The sequence below is a fragment of the Pelophylax lessonae genome, assembly GCF_965119305.1.
Source record: "Pelophylax lessonae genome assembly, chromosome: 1".
Classification (NCBI taxonomy): Eukaryota; Metazoa; Chordata; class Amphibia; order Anura; family Ranidae; genus Pelophylax; species Pelophylax lessonae.
In genome coordinates, this window is record NC_138768.1 from 560174611 (window position 1) to 560188636 (window position 14026).

A 14026-nucleotide genomic window follows, 5' to 3' on the forward strand; every position below is an offset into this window, starting at 1 on the left:
ATGTCATTTTCCCCCCACAAATAGAGCTTTCTTTTGGTGGTATTTGATCACCTCTGAATTTTTCCTTTTTGCTAAACAAATAAAAAAAGACCGAAAAGTTTGAAAAAAAAAAAAAAAAACGGAATTTTTGTAAAATCTTACCTGTAAAATTCCTTTCTCTGAGTCCTCCGACAGTCGCCGCCTCTTCATATTCGTCACATATGGGGTATTAGACTTTGCTCCGAAGGAGTAGCTAGGCAACAGAATATGTTAACATTAAAGCTTTTAACATATCCCACCCTCAAGGGGTGGTCCCCTCAGTCAATACCCTCCTACTTCCTGCAACCATATCTCAGTTTCAGTGGAATAGCAGTAGAGTATACAACCAAACCCCAAAAGAGGGGCGGGGGCGGCGACTGTCGGAGGACTCAGAGAAAGGAATTTTACAGGTAAGATTTTACAAAAATTCAGTTTTCTCTTACGTCCTCCGACAGTCGCCGCCTCTTCATATTCGTCACATATGGGGACGTCCCAAAGCAGTGCAAACATGAGGGGTGGGAAACGCATCCGCGCCGAAAGGCAACGCAGTCTCCGCATCAAAGAAAGGAACCTTACCAAAGGAAGGAAACCAGCTGGGCTACAGGAAAAACAAGTGCTCAACAGGAGCAACAACCCAGGAAAAGACAAATAACCAGGGGATAAAAAACTTATCCCAACAGCCAGAGGTCCCCAACAAGGGACCCTAGGGAATTGCCGCACTAAGAACCTTGCGGCCAAAGGAAGCATCCGCCGATGCCTGAACATCTACTTTGTAGAATTTTGTGAAAGTGTGCACGGTCGACCAGGTCGCCGCCTTACACACCTGGGCTACAGAAGCCCCATGACGACAGGCCCAAGACGTACTCAGAGATCTAGTAGAGTGCGCCTTCACAGGCACAGGGGGAACCTTCCCCTGCAAAGCATAGGCCTGTTCAATGGTCTGCCTGATCCATTTGACGATGGTAGAGGCCGACGCCGCCATGCCCTTCCGAGGACCCTCTGGAAGAACAAACAAGGAGTCCGTCTTTCGAAAAGACTCAGTCGATTTAAGGTAAACCCTTATCGCCCGAACAACATCCAAAGAATGTAATCTCACCTCCATTGGATGTTTAGGCTTCGCGCACAGCGAAGGCAAGACAATATCCTCATTAAGATGGAATTCCGAAACTCGCTTCGGAAGAAAAGAAGGATTAGGTCGCAAGACCACCTTATCCAAATGAACAACCAGATACGGAGACTTGCAGGACAAAGCCGCCAGCTCCGACACTCTGCGAGCCGAAGTGATCGCAACCAAAAAGGCGACCTTTTTGGACAACATAGACAACGAGATCTCCCTGATCTGTTCAAAAGGAGCACGTTGTAACACAGATAGAACGAGATTCAAGTCCCAAGGGGGCAGAGGATCCCTCCTAGGAGGGACCAAATGCTGCACTCCCTGAACAAAAGTGCCAACCAAGGAGTTGGAAGCCACGGGACGTTGAAACAGAACGGCCAGCGCAGACACCTGACCCTTTATCGTAGCCAGCGCCAAACGCTGATCGACACCCGTTTGAAGGAAGGACAGCACTCGGGAAACCGAGTACGTGCGGGGTGAAAACCCCCTGGACTCACACCAGGCAAAATAGGCCTTCCAAGTACGGTAATAAACCTTCCCCGAGGAAGACTTCCTCGCGTTGATCAAGGTATGAACGACCTCTGGGGAGAGACCCTTCTCCTTCAGGACCTCGGTCTCAACAGCCAGGCCGTCAAAGCCAGCAACTGTAAAGCAGGATGGTATATCGGTCCTTGAGACAGGAGATCATCTCGAACAGGCAGACGCCACGGGGCGTCGACCGCCAGATTCACGAGGTCTGCGTATCAGGACCGGCGAGGCCAGTCCGGTGCCACAAGAATCACCGTGCTGCGTTCCGAGTGTAACCTGCGAAGGAATCTGGACAGCAACTGAATCGGTGGAAACGCGTACATCAGCCTGTACTGATGCCACGGGGCCACTAACGCGTCCGACGCGTCTGCCTGAGGGTCGCGCGTCCTTGCCACGAACCTTCTCACCTTGTTGTTGAGACGAGACGCGAATAGGTCCACATCTGGAAGACCCCACTTCGCGCACAACATCTGGAAGACAGCCGGGTGGAGAGACCATTCCCCCTGATCCAGGGTCTGGCGACTCAGATAGTCCGCCTGCCAGTTCTCCACCCCCGGAACGTGAACCGCCGTTATCGCCGGGACATGAGTCTCGGCCCAAGACAGAATGTCGGCCACTTCTCGAGCCGCTCGGGCACTCCCGGTGCCCCCTTGGTGGTTGATGTAGGCCACCGCCGTGGCATTGTCCGTCTGCATCCGAACCGGGCAGCCCTGCAGCCGGTCCGTCCAGCGATGAAGACAGAGATTTATCGCACGCAATACCAGAATGTTGATCGGAAGGGAGGACTCCCCCTCCGACCAAGTCCCCTGGGCGGACAGAACGCCCAGAACACCACCCCAGCCCGACAGGCTGGCATCCGTGGTGATTACCGTCCACGAGATAGGACGAAACGACTTGCCCCCGGACACCATCAGGGACTGGAGCCACCACAGAAGGTCTCTTCTGGTGCGATGACTCAACGAGATTTGAAGATCCAGAGATTGAGGTCGCCCGTCCCACATGGACAGGATCTCCGCTTGGAGACCCCGCGTGTGAAACTGGGCGAAGGGAATCGCCTCGAAGGCCGAGACCATCAATCCCAGACATCTCATGCACGTCCGCAGAGACGAGTGCGGAACGTCCCTGAGGGACCTGACTTCCTCCTGAAGAGTTCTGAGTTTGTCTTCCGGCAAGAAGACCTTCGCCTGCACCGAGTCCAGAATCATTCCCAGGTAGGGAAGACGAACCGACGGACTCCAACTCGTCCAACCAAACTCCTGCAGAGTTTGCATCGTGACAGACAGGTCCTTCTCCAGACCCTGGCTGGTCGCAGACCGAACCAGAATGTCGTCCAGATACCCCAGGACAGAAATGCCCTGGGCCCTCAATAATGCCAGAACCGGTGCAAGCACCTTGGTGAAGACCCGCGGAGCCGAGGCGAGACCAAAAGGCAACGCCACGAACTGGTAGTGATCCTCCGCAATGGCAAATCGAAGGTACCTCTGGTGACCCTCGAAAATGGGGATGTGAAGATACGCATCCTTCAAATCGATGGAGGCCATGAATTCCCCCGGAACCAGGGCAGCCACCACCGACCGCAGGGATTCCATGCGGAACTTGCGAACCCGCACAGAGCGGTTCAGAGCCTTCAAGTCCAGAATTGGACGAACCTTGCCCTCCTTTCTGGGCACGGTGAACAGATTGGAATAAAACCCCCGAAATCTGTCCCGATGAGGCACCGAAACTACCACTCCCTGAGCCCACAGGTCCCGCACCGCCAGGTGCAGGTCCCGTAAACGCTCTGGAGACAGTTGAAGATTTGAGGGAAAAAATCTGCTCTCCGGCCGAGAGAGAAACTCTATCTTGTAACCAGATCGAACGATCTCCTGAACCCATCTGTCCCGCACGCGGGCCAACCAGGGCTGAAGAAAACCGAGCAAGCGTCCCCCCACCCCAAAACTGGGTGAGGGCGCCCCTTCAGGCCGCACTGTTATGGGCTGCGGATCCGGATTGACCGGACTTCTGTTTTCCAGACCAGGGCTTCTTCTGAGAGCCTTGACCTTTGAACGGTTTGCCCTTGTAGTGCGACCGAAAGGCACGAAAGGACCCCTGAGGGGGCCGAAAATTAGCATGCTTCTTCCCAGAAGCCCCCTTAGCCTTGGGGAAATGGGGCAAAAGAGTGCTCTTACCTCCGGTGATCCCCTTAATCAACACATCCAAGGACTCCCCAAAAAGGCGAGACCCATCATAAGGCAGATTGGCTAAGGTCTTACGTGAAGACTGGTCCACCGACCAACATTTCAACCAAACCAGGCGGCGAGACAACACCGCCACGCTGTGAACACGTGCAGCCAACGGGACTAGGTCCAAGTCCGCATCACACAGATACATGACACCCTGGTGGATTTGATCCACCATATCCAGGGTCGCCGGCGAGGCCGAATCGGCCACTAGGACGCGCCTAAGCATCTGCGTCCAACTTGCGACCGCCTGGGCCGCCATGAGAGAGGCAAACAGAGCCTTAAGCATAGAACCCGTAACAGAATAAGTATGACGGGCAAGAGACTCCAATCTCCTATCCGTGGCATCACGGAACACAGGGGAATCCTCTGCAGGAATCGCAGTGGATTTGTTTAAAACCGCAATTGCGTGATCCACTGGGGGTGGCACACACCACTTTTCATCAGTGGAAGGCGAGAAAGGATAACGCAGCTTGAACCTACTTGGTACAGCAAAAGGTTTGCGCAGATTGCGCCATTGTTCCTTAACAGCGCGCTGAAAATCATCATTGCAGGGAAAAACCTGCGGCGTCCTGCGTTTTCTCTGCGTCCCATAAGCCGCCAAGGCAGCGGGGGGACACACTTCATCCTGCAAACGCAGCGTTTGTTTTATGGAAGCAATCAATTCATCCATGATTGCAAGCTCTTCAGGCGAGCCAGGGGGAGAATTATGAACCCCTTCAACTTCAGCCTCCAGCTCGGACCCCACTAGATCCAGGGAGGAGCGGGACCCTGATAAGGAGGCCCCCGCCATAACAGCCCCATCACCTTCACCCTCAGAATTGGAGGAAAGAGAAACTCTGGGTCTTTTAGTAGATTGAGCAGCCACCAGCATCTGCACCTGAGCAGCAAGGCCAGCCACAATAGTGGCTAAATCCCCCCCTGGGGGGGAAACAGCGGTCCCCTGGCTTTCCACCAAGGCGGTAGGAAATTTGCCCTCCTGAGAATCCATTGCCCCTATTACAAATGCCGGATAATAAAGGGTTAACTGCCCCTTTAACAAGCGCGGCGAGCGCAGCCCACCGCACCACACACAAGCACAATGAGACCCCCACAGGGCCAATAAAACTGACACAGGCAATGGATAAGAAGGATATAACCTGAGGAGACCCTCGCCGCTGCTGCTGCCTCGATCGGTGTTCCTGGAGAAGAGGAAGTGATGCTGCCAGGGCGCTCTATGAAAGCCTATGGGAGGCTACAAGAAAATGGCCGCCATGCATGTAGAACATGCGGCCGGAGCGAGTGTAGGCAAAATGGCGCCGTTTGGCGCCGAAACCGCCGCTCCACAGTACAGTAATGCACACATGTCATCCATGTATAAAAAACATGTCAGATCGCCGCAGCGATCGCTGTATAGTGCCCAAAACATGCCCCACAGCACACAGCTTCTCACACTGACAAGGCTGACACACACAGTGTCACACAGCTCCCCCCCCCCTTGCAGCCCACAGCATGCAGCCGAATGATAGGGAGACAAACAGTGTGAACAGAGGCAGGTTACACAGTCCCAGACTGACACCCCCCCAGACAGACAGGTCCCCACATAGATACACTTACCTCACAATGGCGTGGGGGACCCGCACAGGCGAACAAGCCGCTGCACATGAGGCAGGGAGAGTCGCATACAAGACGCACAGAATGGGGGTGAAGAAACCGCACAGCGTCCAGTGAGGTAGCCACCTCACCAATCATCCCTGCACCGAACAGGGATGGGTCGTTCACTGTGCCAGGAGCGTTACCTGGCTGAACGCTCGATGGCAGGCTGGGAAGCCACTGACCCACGACCTGCGACCAGGGGGATCAGCCCGAGACCCAGCCCGCATGATCCTCTTCATCCGAAGAACTAACTAACGCTGACAAAAAGAACAGCTAAGTAAAGGTAGAGAGAAAACTCAAACAAAAAATCAAAAAAGAAGAAAGAGTCTGGGGCACAAAGCCCCAGCACAGAGAGAGCCAGCCACTCCTGACAAGCTAGACATTGAAACTGAGATATGGTTGCAGGAAGTAGGAGGGTATTGACTGAGGGGACCACCCCTTGAGGGTGGGATATGTTAAAAGCTTTAATGTTAACATATTCTGTTGCCTAGCTACTCCTTCGGAGCAAAGTCTAATACCCCATATGTGACGAATATGAAGAGGCGACGACTGTCGGAGGACGTAAGAGAAAAAAGTTTTTTTGTTTATGTTATACAATTTTGTAAATAAAAAAGTTTTTTTCCTGCACTGATGAGCACTGATAAGACTGCGCTGACAGGCACTGATGGGGTGGCACTGATAGGCGGCACTGATAGGTAGCACAGATATGCAGCATTGGTGGGCACTGATAGGCGGCACTGCTAGGCACTGCTAGGCGGCATTGATGGGCACTGATAGGTGGCACTGACGAGCACTGATAGGTGGCACTAATGGGCACTGATAGGCGGCACTGGTGGGCACTGATGGGCGGCACTGATGGGCACTAATGGGCTCTGATAGGCGGCACTGGTGGGCAATAATGGGCACTGGTGGGCGACACTGAAAGAGAGCAATGATGGGCACTGGTGGGCAGCACTGATAGGGAGGGCAATGGGGGGCTCCCTGAGCCCCGATTGCCATCCCTGGTGGCCATAGTGGGCATCCCTGGAGTCATAGGTGGGCATCCCTGGGGTCATGGGTGGGCATCCCTGGTGGTTCTAGTGGCATCCCCCCGAGGGTCTGCACTGGTAATCAATGATCTGATTACCAGTGCCGACCCCCCCCTGTCAGGGGAGCCGCCGTTCGGCGCTCCTTTACTCGTGCCTGTCAGGCACGAACTAAGGAAAGCCGATCAACGGCTGTTCCTGTTTACTATGTGACCAGCCGTGATTGGACACGGCTGGTCACATGGTAAAGAGCTACGTCAGTAGACTCTTTACCGAGATCGGAGATGCAGGGTGTCAGGCTGACACCTCGCATCACCGATCGCCGCTCTGCGCGCAGAGCTGCATTATCCTGCCGCCGTCATATGACGTCCAGTCAGGATAATACAACCACATACCCGCCGTCAATCTGTTAAAGGGCGGGCGGGAAGTGGTTTAAGACCACAACATAAAGGGGTATACAATGTACAGTTAACAGCAAACACACACACACACACACACACACACACACATCATAGGTTGAACTGGATGGACTGATGTCTTTTTTCAACCTCACAAACTATGTAACTATGTAAAAATACAGTGATTATTGCTAGCGGCTATAGCCGCTGGCAATAATCTCATGTAAAAATCCGGCATACTGGTTATACCCAACTCAATCAAATAATCAACTTGGGTACAGTCAGCCTGCCTGATGGCTGCCTTTAATGGAAGTAATAATAGTGTGTAAAAGCCTGCTGTACACATTATTCTTTCAGATATTGAACCCCGAATAAATAAGTCTAAAAAGCTTATCTAAACCTAAGAACGAACTAAGAAAACCTAAAAAAAAAAATTACAATAAAACCTTGGTTTGAGAGCGCTTTGCAAGACAAGCAAATTTTTTAAATAAATTTTGACTTGATATACAAGCAATGTCTTGATATACAAGTAGCGTCATGTATAAAAAAGAAGAGAGGAGCCTCTAAAGTGTAGCAATATGGTTACATTTAATGAAGGTTCAATATTTAGCAACTCACATGGTTGATGATTAAAACAGGCACATCTAAGAATGCAGGCATCTGGGGTAAAGCTGTCCACATACTTAGATGTGCCTATTTTAATCATCAACCATTTGAGTTGCTAAATGTTGAACCTTCATTAAATGTAACCATATTGCTACACTTAGAGGCTCCTCTCATCTCTCTTATATTCTGTAGCTCTGCTAGATTTTGCTTCTAATCCCCTTGGGAAGGCTGCATATTGTGGATGGACATTTTATGGTTACACAACCTATCACATTGCTATAATCTTTGTATATAGACTATAAACCGAAGGACTTGTGGAACGAATCATCTGAGTTTCCATTATTTCTTATGGGGAAATTCGCTTTGATATAAGAGTGCTTTGGATTACAAGCATGATTCCAGAACGAATTATGCTCGCAATCCAAGGTTTTACTGTACTTAGATGTTATGGCTGCATTCTTTTTTTTAGGCTCTTTCCCTTATTTTTATCTTGTGAACCTGCCAGTAAGTCAGTTTTCAACAGAACAACCTGTCCTGCAGATGTAGCAGTTAGAGGGTTGAGACAAATCATGTAACACTGACAGGGGTGCTTACAATGACCAGCTTTTATAAAATAAACCTGTATCACAAAAGGAACAAAACTGTTGCTTTAACTGGTTAAAAACTGTTAGCTGGAGTTTGGCTTGAATTTGTCAGGGTATCTAATTCTGCTAGTGCATCTAACTCTCCCCTCCTCCAGACTGACAATGCTGCTGTCTAAAGGTGTTTTTGTTGCTCCTTCATCCAGAGTTGTAGGACAGGAGATGTGTAACTGCCTAGATAACTAGGTGAAAACAGGTGGAATCTAATGATTGATAAGCTGCAACACATTACATTTTTGGTTTGAGGTTTAACATTGCAGCTTACAAGTCCTTATATGAGGTGGCTGCAATAATTTTCTTTTTCTCTTACGTCCTCCGACAGTCGCAGCCCCTCATACAGCCTTCACAAGTGGGTAATGGCGCCCTCTGCAGGAGTAAGCTAGGCAGTTTGAAATGGGAATAAAAACCTTTCTATACTTAGACACACCTCTAGGGGGCCGTCCTCAGCCATTATCCTGATCCAGTTATCACTGTTCCTCAGTTTTATGCTGCCTAGCGTCAGGAGTAGGCTAGCTCTTCCCGGCTGGGACCTAGCGTCTCAGTTTCTTTGAAAAATAGCTTTTTATTTTCTCTCAATATCGCTAGTCAGGGACATTCCTGGAGGACTATAAGCGACAGCAGAGCTGGGCCTCACACTGAATATACAGTAGATCCTTATGGAGTCCCAGTCTGCCACCGAGGGTCGCAGGTAACTGGTGCGCCCAGGCCTCGCAACGTCAATGCCCCTCGGGATGGGGACGAGCCTGCGGAGATCCATCTTCGCTGTGGGGTGTCTCAACTCTGGAACGCCCGTCTGTTGCTAGCATCCCTCACTGGCTGACGGCACCCCCACTAAGGGCGGGAGGTTCCCTGTATCAGAGCGGTGCCCGCGTTTCTCTGGACTGGTGAGTACTACTACCCCCTTGTCCCTGGGACTGGGATCTGTGGAGGTGTTCTGTGGGCCCACTCTTGGGGATGGCAGTACTGGTGGCTTCTGTGATATCCCCCTTCTGGCTAGCGTGGTAAGTTCCACTCCCTCCCTGACCCTGCTGGGGGCGTTGTGCGGTACACTTAGCTGTACCTGGGGGGCTCTATAGCGTCCAGGGGTTCTCTTTGGGGTTCCCTGCGATGGCCAGATAGTGATTGTATGCCTTAATTGGCGCAGTTTTAGGGCGGACGCCATCTTGGGTGAGGGCAGGCTGGCTGGGCTCATTGTAAGGGCAGCAGCCATTTTAGAGCCCTGTTCTGGTGCCGATCGGGCGCCATCTTGGGTGTGGGAAAATGTCTAGTAAGGGCGGCAGCCATTTTGCCTGTGATTCCTCCCATTGACTTTCATTAGGCACCATTTTCTTGTGGCACAGGGCGGGCATAGGCCACTATGGGTGTGAGGTCACTTCCTCTCTTTTTCTTTTTTCACTGAGCAGCATGTGGCAAATATACTGACACTGTGGGGGATTTTTTTCTGTTTTCTCGGGCATTATCCTGCTAAAACTGTTTTCTCTTGTGGCTATTACCTTCTCTGAAGGGGCTCCACAGGTTGTGCAAGTTGCGGTGGGGGTCCGCAGGAACCGCCGTTTTAAAGGGCCAGCGTCCCATTAATTTTTAAAGGCGATTATGGACTCCCAGGATAACAAATTTTCCACGGACCTGGTTGTGGCTTCAGGTACTCCTGAATCCTCTTCCGTGGCCTCATTATCTGCTGAGGGGTCTCAGTCATCACATTCAGATGGGGAGGAGGAAGTGTCCTCCTCTTCGGCAGGACGGGAACGTGCCGCGGTTGATGCACTCATTAGCTCCGTTAGGAAGACTTTGAATCTGGATGATGAGCCCTCCCTGTCGGGTAAGCGGGTTTCCTTTCGGGTTCCGCAAAGCCCAGAAGTCAGGTCAGGTTTTCCCCTGTCCCGAGGAGTTTCACGAAACCGTGAACGACCAATGGCGTCGCATTAAGCATATGCTGACGGTGCCTAAGCGGTTTAAGTACCGTTATCCCTTTGCGGATCCTGTTGATGATCGTTGGACAGTGTCCCCTAAGGTGGACCACACCGTTTCTAAACTAAATAAGTCCACTTTAATGCCCGTGGAGGACTCCCAGGTGTTTAGGGATCCGGCTGATAGGCGTACGCAGACGGTTTCCCGCCATATCTACTTGGTTGCGGGCTCCCTGCTAAAACCAGTATTCGCTTTAGTGATGGTCTCCCAAGCTGCCACGGAATGGACCAGGGCACTGAGGCGCACGTTGGTGGCCTGGCTGCCCTGGACATGATGGATCAAGTGACCCAGGCTGTGATGTACCTGTGTGACGCGGCCCTGGACGAGGCCCCTTTGGTTGCAAGGTTGTCTGCGGTTGGGGTTGCGATCCGCCGCATTGTTTGGCTTAAAAGCTGCTCGGCTGACCATGCTTCCAAAAAAGACTATGGCTGATGTCCCTTATGTGGGTAATCGACTTTTTGGGGACACTCTAGATGAGTTGATCAAAGGGCTTACGGGGGGCAAGAGTACTCTTTTGCCCCAGTCCTCTAAGGGTAAATCCCCCCGTGCTAGGCCGGGCCCTTCCTTTAAAGCTCATCGTGGTTCCTTTTGTGCCTTCGGGGCACAGGATAAAGGGAAGTCCTTCAAGTCCTCAGGTGGTAACAAGAAACCATGGTCAGGTAAGACCAAGGGCGGTCAGGCCAGTTCGGCGGCCCAGTCCACCTCTGCTTGAAGGGACGCCCTCACCCGTTTCAGGGGTGGGGGGACGTCTGCGTTGTTTTCAGGAACCCTTGTTGTCCAGCATCCAGGACAGGTGGATTCACGAACTGATTCGCTCTGGGTACAAGATCGAGTTTCGATCTCACCCCGCAGACAGATTCTTTCCATCAAATCTTCATCTGACTCCCGATCGTTTCAGGGATCTCAAGGGGGCGGTTCAAGCTCATCTTGCCAGTCCTTGGACAGGTTTCGCGGTTTTTACTCCAATCTGTTCAAGGTGCCCAGAAAAGAGGGCAAAGCGCGTCCGATCCTGGACCTAAAGTCTCTGAACCATTTTGTGAGGGTACAGAAGTTCCGGATGGAATCCATCCGGTCGGTGGTGGCATTGTTGAGTCCAGGGGACTTTCTGGCCTCCATCGACTTGAAGGATGCGTATCTGCACATCCCTATCTATGAGGGTCACCAGTGGTACCTCCGCTTCGCGGTGTCAGAGGAGCATTATCAGTTTGTGGCATTGCCCTTCGGCCTCACTTCGGCTCCCAGGGTATTCACCAAGGTTTTGGTTGCAGTGCTAGCTTTACTGCAATTAAAGGGGATTGTGGTCCTCTGTTATCTGGACGACCTACTGTTCAGGTCGAGCTTGTGTGCCACGCTGACGAGCTATCTGTTGCTCATGATTCGGACACTTCCGGAATTCGGGTGGACCATCAACTTCCAGAAGTAGTCTTTGACTCCTTCGGTTTGCCTCCCGTACCTGGGGATGGTCCTGGACTCCGCTCAGGCGAAAGTCTCTCTCGGAGGACAAGCTTCGGACCCCTCAGGGACAACGATCTCTCCTCTCTGCGGGCCTGCATACGGTCTCTGGGTCTGATGGTTTCAGCTTTCGAGGCTATCCCATTTGCTCAGTTTTACACGAGAACTCTGCAAGCAGAGATTCTTGCCAAGTGGGACAGAACATCAAAAATGTAATGGGGTACTTTGACGGAGTAGTGGGCTTGAGCACGATATGGCCATATGGTGGGACCAAACCCCCATTTTTATTTATGGACTCTCTTCAGATTTGGTAGTAATTTCTTTTGCATTTGCGGGCTATTCTTTTTTAATATAAGTGGGACAGAATGCCTCAGTCGTTGGACAGGAGGATTTCTCTAAGCCCCATCGCAAGATTGGATCTTTTGTGGTGGCTCCTGTCACCAACTCTGACACAAGGCAAGTCCTTCCGGCCTCTGCTGTGGACGCTGATCTCCACGGATGCCAGCCTGATGGGCTGGGGTGGAGTTCTGGGAACGCTTTGTGCCCAGGGGATGTGGTCGGCGGAGATGGCTTCCTTGCCGATAAACGTTTTGGAGCTCCGCGCAATTCCGTTGGTCAACTTGGCTCCAGGGTGGCCCAGTTCGGGTGCAGACGAACAACGCCACGGCTGTGGTGTACATCAATCACCAAGGGGGCACCAAGAGTGCCCAAGCGACCAAGAAAGTGGCCGAGATCCTATCTTGGGCCGAGACGCGCATTCCTGCGATTTCGGCAGTCTACATTCGGGGGGTAGACAACTGGCAGGCGGACTATCTGAGTCGCCAGACCCTGGACCAGGGGGAATGGTCCCTGCACCTGGAGGTGTTTCGCCTCCTGTGTGCCCGGTGGGGGTCTCCAGTCATAGATCTGTTCGCGCCCTGTCTCAACAACAAGGTGGGAAGGTTTGTGGCCAGAACCCGCGATCCTCTGACGGGCGCAACAGACACGTTAGTGGTGCCTTTGAACCAGTATCGGCTGATTAATGCCTTCCCTCTGAGTCAGCTGTTATCTAGGTTACTCCGCAGGTTGGCGTCGGAACGGATTCAAGTCATTCTGGTAGACCCAGACTGGCCGCGCCAGTCTTGGTACGCAGACATTGTGCAGATGGTCGTCGATCCTCCCTGGCGGCTTCCGCTGAGAGACGATCTACTGTCTCAAGGGCCGATCTTCCATCCCGCTTTACAATCTCTGGCTTTGACGGCGTGGCTGTTGAAAGCCAAGTCTTGTGGGACAGAGGTCTCCCGAATGCTGTCATTCCTACCTTATTGAAGGCTCGGAAAGCTTTATCATCGCACCTGGAAGGCCTATATTGCCTGGTGCGAGTCGCATGGTTTCCATCCCCGCTCCTTCTTGGTGGCGAGGGTTTTGGCCTTCCTGCAGGAAGGCGTGGATCAGCGCCAGGCTCTAACCACGATCAAACGTCAGTTGTCGGCCTTGGCCGTTCTTTTCAAAAGTCCTAATTCCTTGATTCGCACCTTTATTCAAGTGGTGCGGCATCTGGCTCCCCCGAGGAAGGCTCCCTTGCCTCCCTGGGACCTGAATTTGGTTTTGTCCATTTTGCAACGGCCTCCCTTTGAGAACGTCAGAGACATTCCTCTGCCTGTGTTGTCCCAGAAGGTTGCCTTTCTGGTGGCTATCACCTCTGCTCGCAGAGTTTCTTAATTGGCGGCTCTGTCTTGCCGTTCACCTTATCTGGTTGTTCATAGGTCAATCTTTTCTCCCCAAGGTGGTGTCTGCTTTCCATCTCAATGAGGATATTGTTCTGCCTTTGCTTTGTGCGAAGCCCAAGCATCCCGAGGAATTCGCTTTGCATTCCTTGGATGTAGTTCGGGCGGCCAGGATTTACCTGTCTGCCATGGAGTCTTTTAGGACGTCTGATTCCCTGTTTGTCCTTCCTGAGGGACCTTGCAAGGGTTAGGCTGCATCCGCGGCAACTATTTCTAAATGAATCAGACAGACGATTGTTCATGCCTATTCAATCATGGGTCAGGTTCCTCCTTTCCCTGTAAAGGCACGTTCTACTAGATCTGTCAGTGCCTCTTGGGCGTTTCGCATTCAGGCTTCTGTGGCTCAGGTGTGCAAAGCGGCGACCTGGTCGTCTGTGCACACTTTCACAAAGTTTTACAAACTTGATGTGATGGCATCCTCGGATGCTTCCTTTGGCCACAAAGTTTTGAGTGTGGCGGTTGTTTGAAGGGTCGGGTTTTTTGTCCTGTCTCTTCCTAGTGGGGTTCTTTCTTATTCTGGGTTAGCTCCTGTTGAGCTTCTGTTGCCCTGTTGGTTTTCTTCCTCTGGCCTGGTTGTTACGTTGCCTATTGGGTAGGTTGCGTTTTTTCCCACCCCTCACACCTACACTGCTTTTGGGACTTCCCACTCGTGAAGG

General features: G+C 52.0%; 1 protein-coding gene across 1 annotated transcript in view; it reads right to left on the reverse strand.

The window, feature by feature from the left end:
* Positions 1–14026, reverse strand: part of PIK3R2 (phosphoinositide-3-kinase regulatory subunit 2) — a 205807-nt gene that overhangs the window by 73431 nt on the left and 118350 nt on the right. The gene's annotated exons all lie outside the window — the stretch shown is intronic.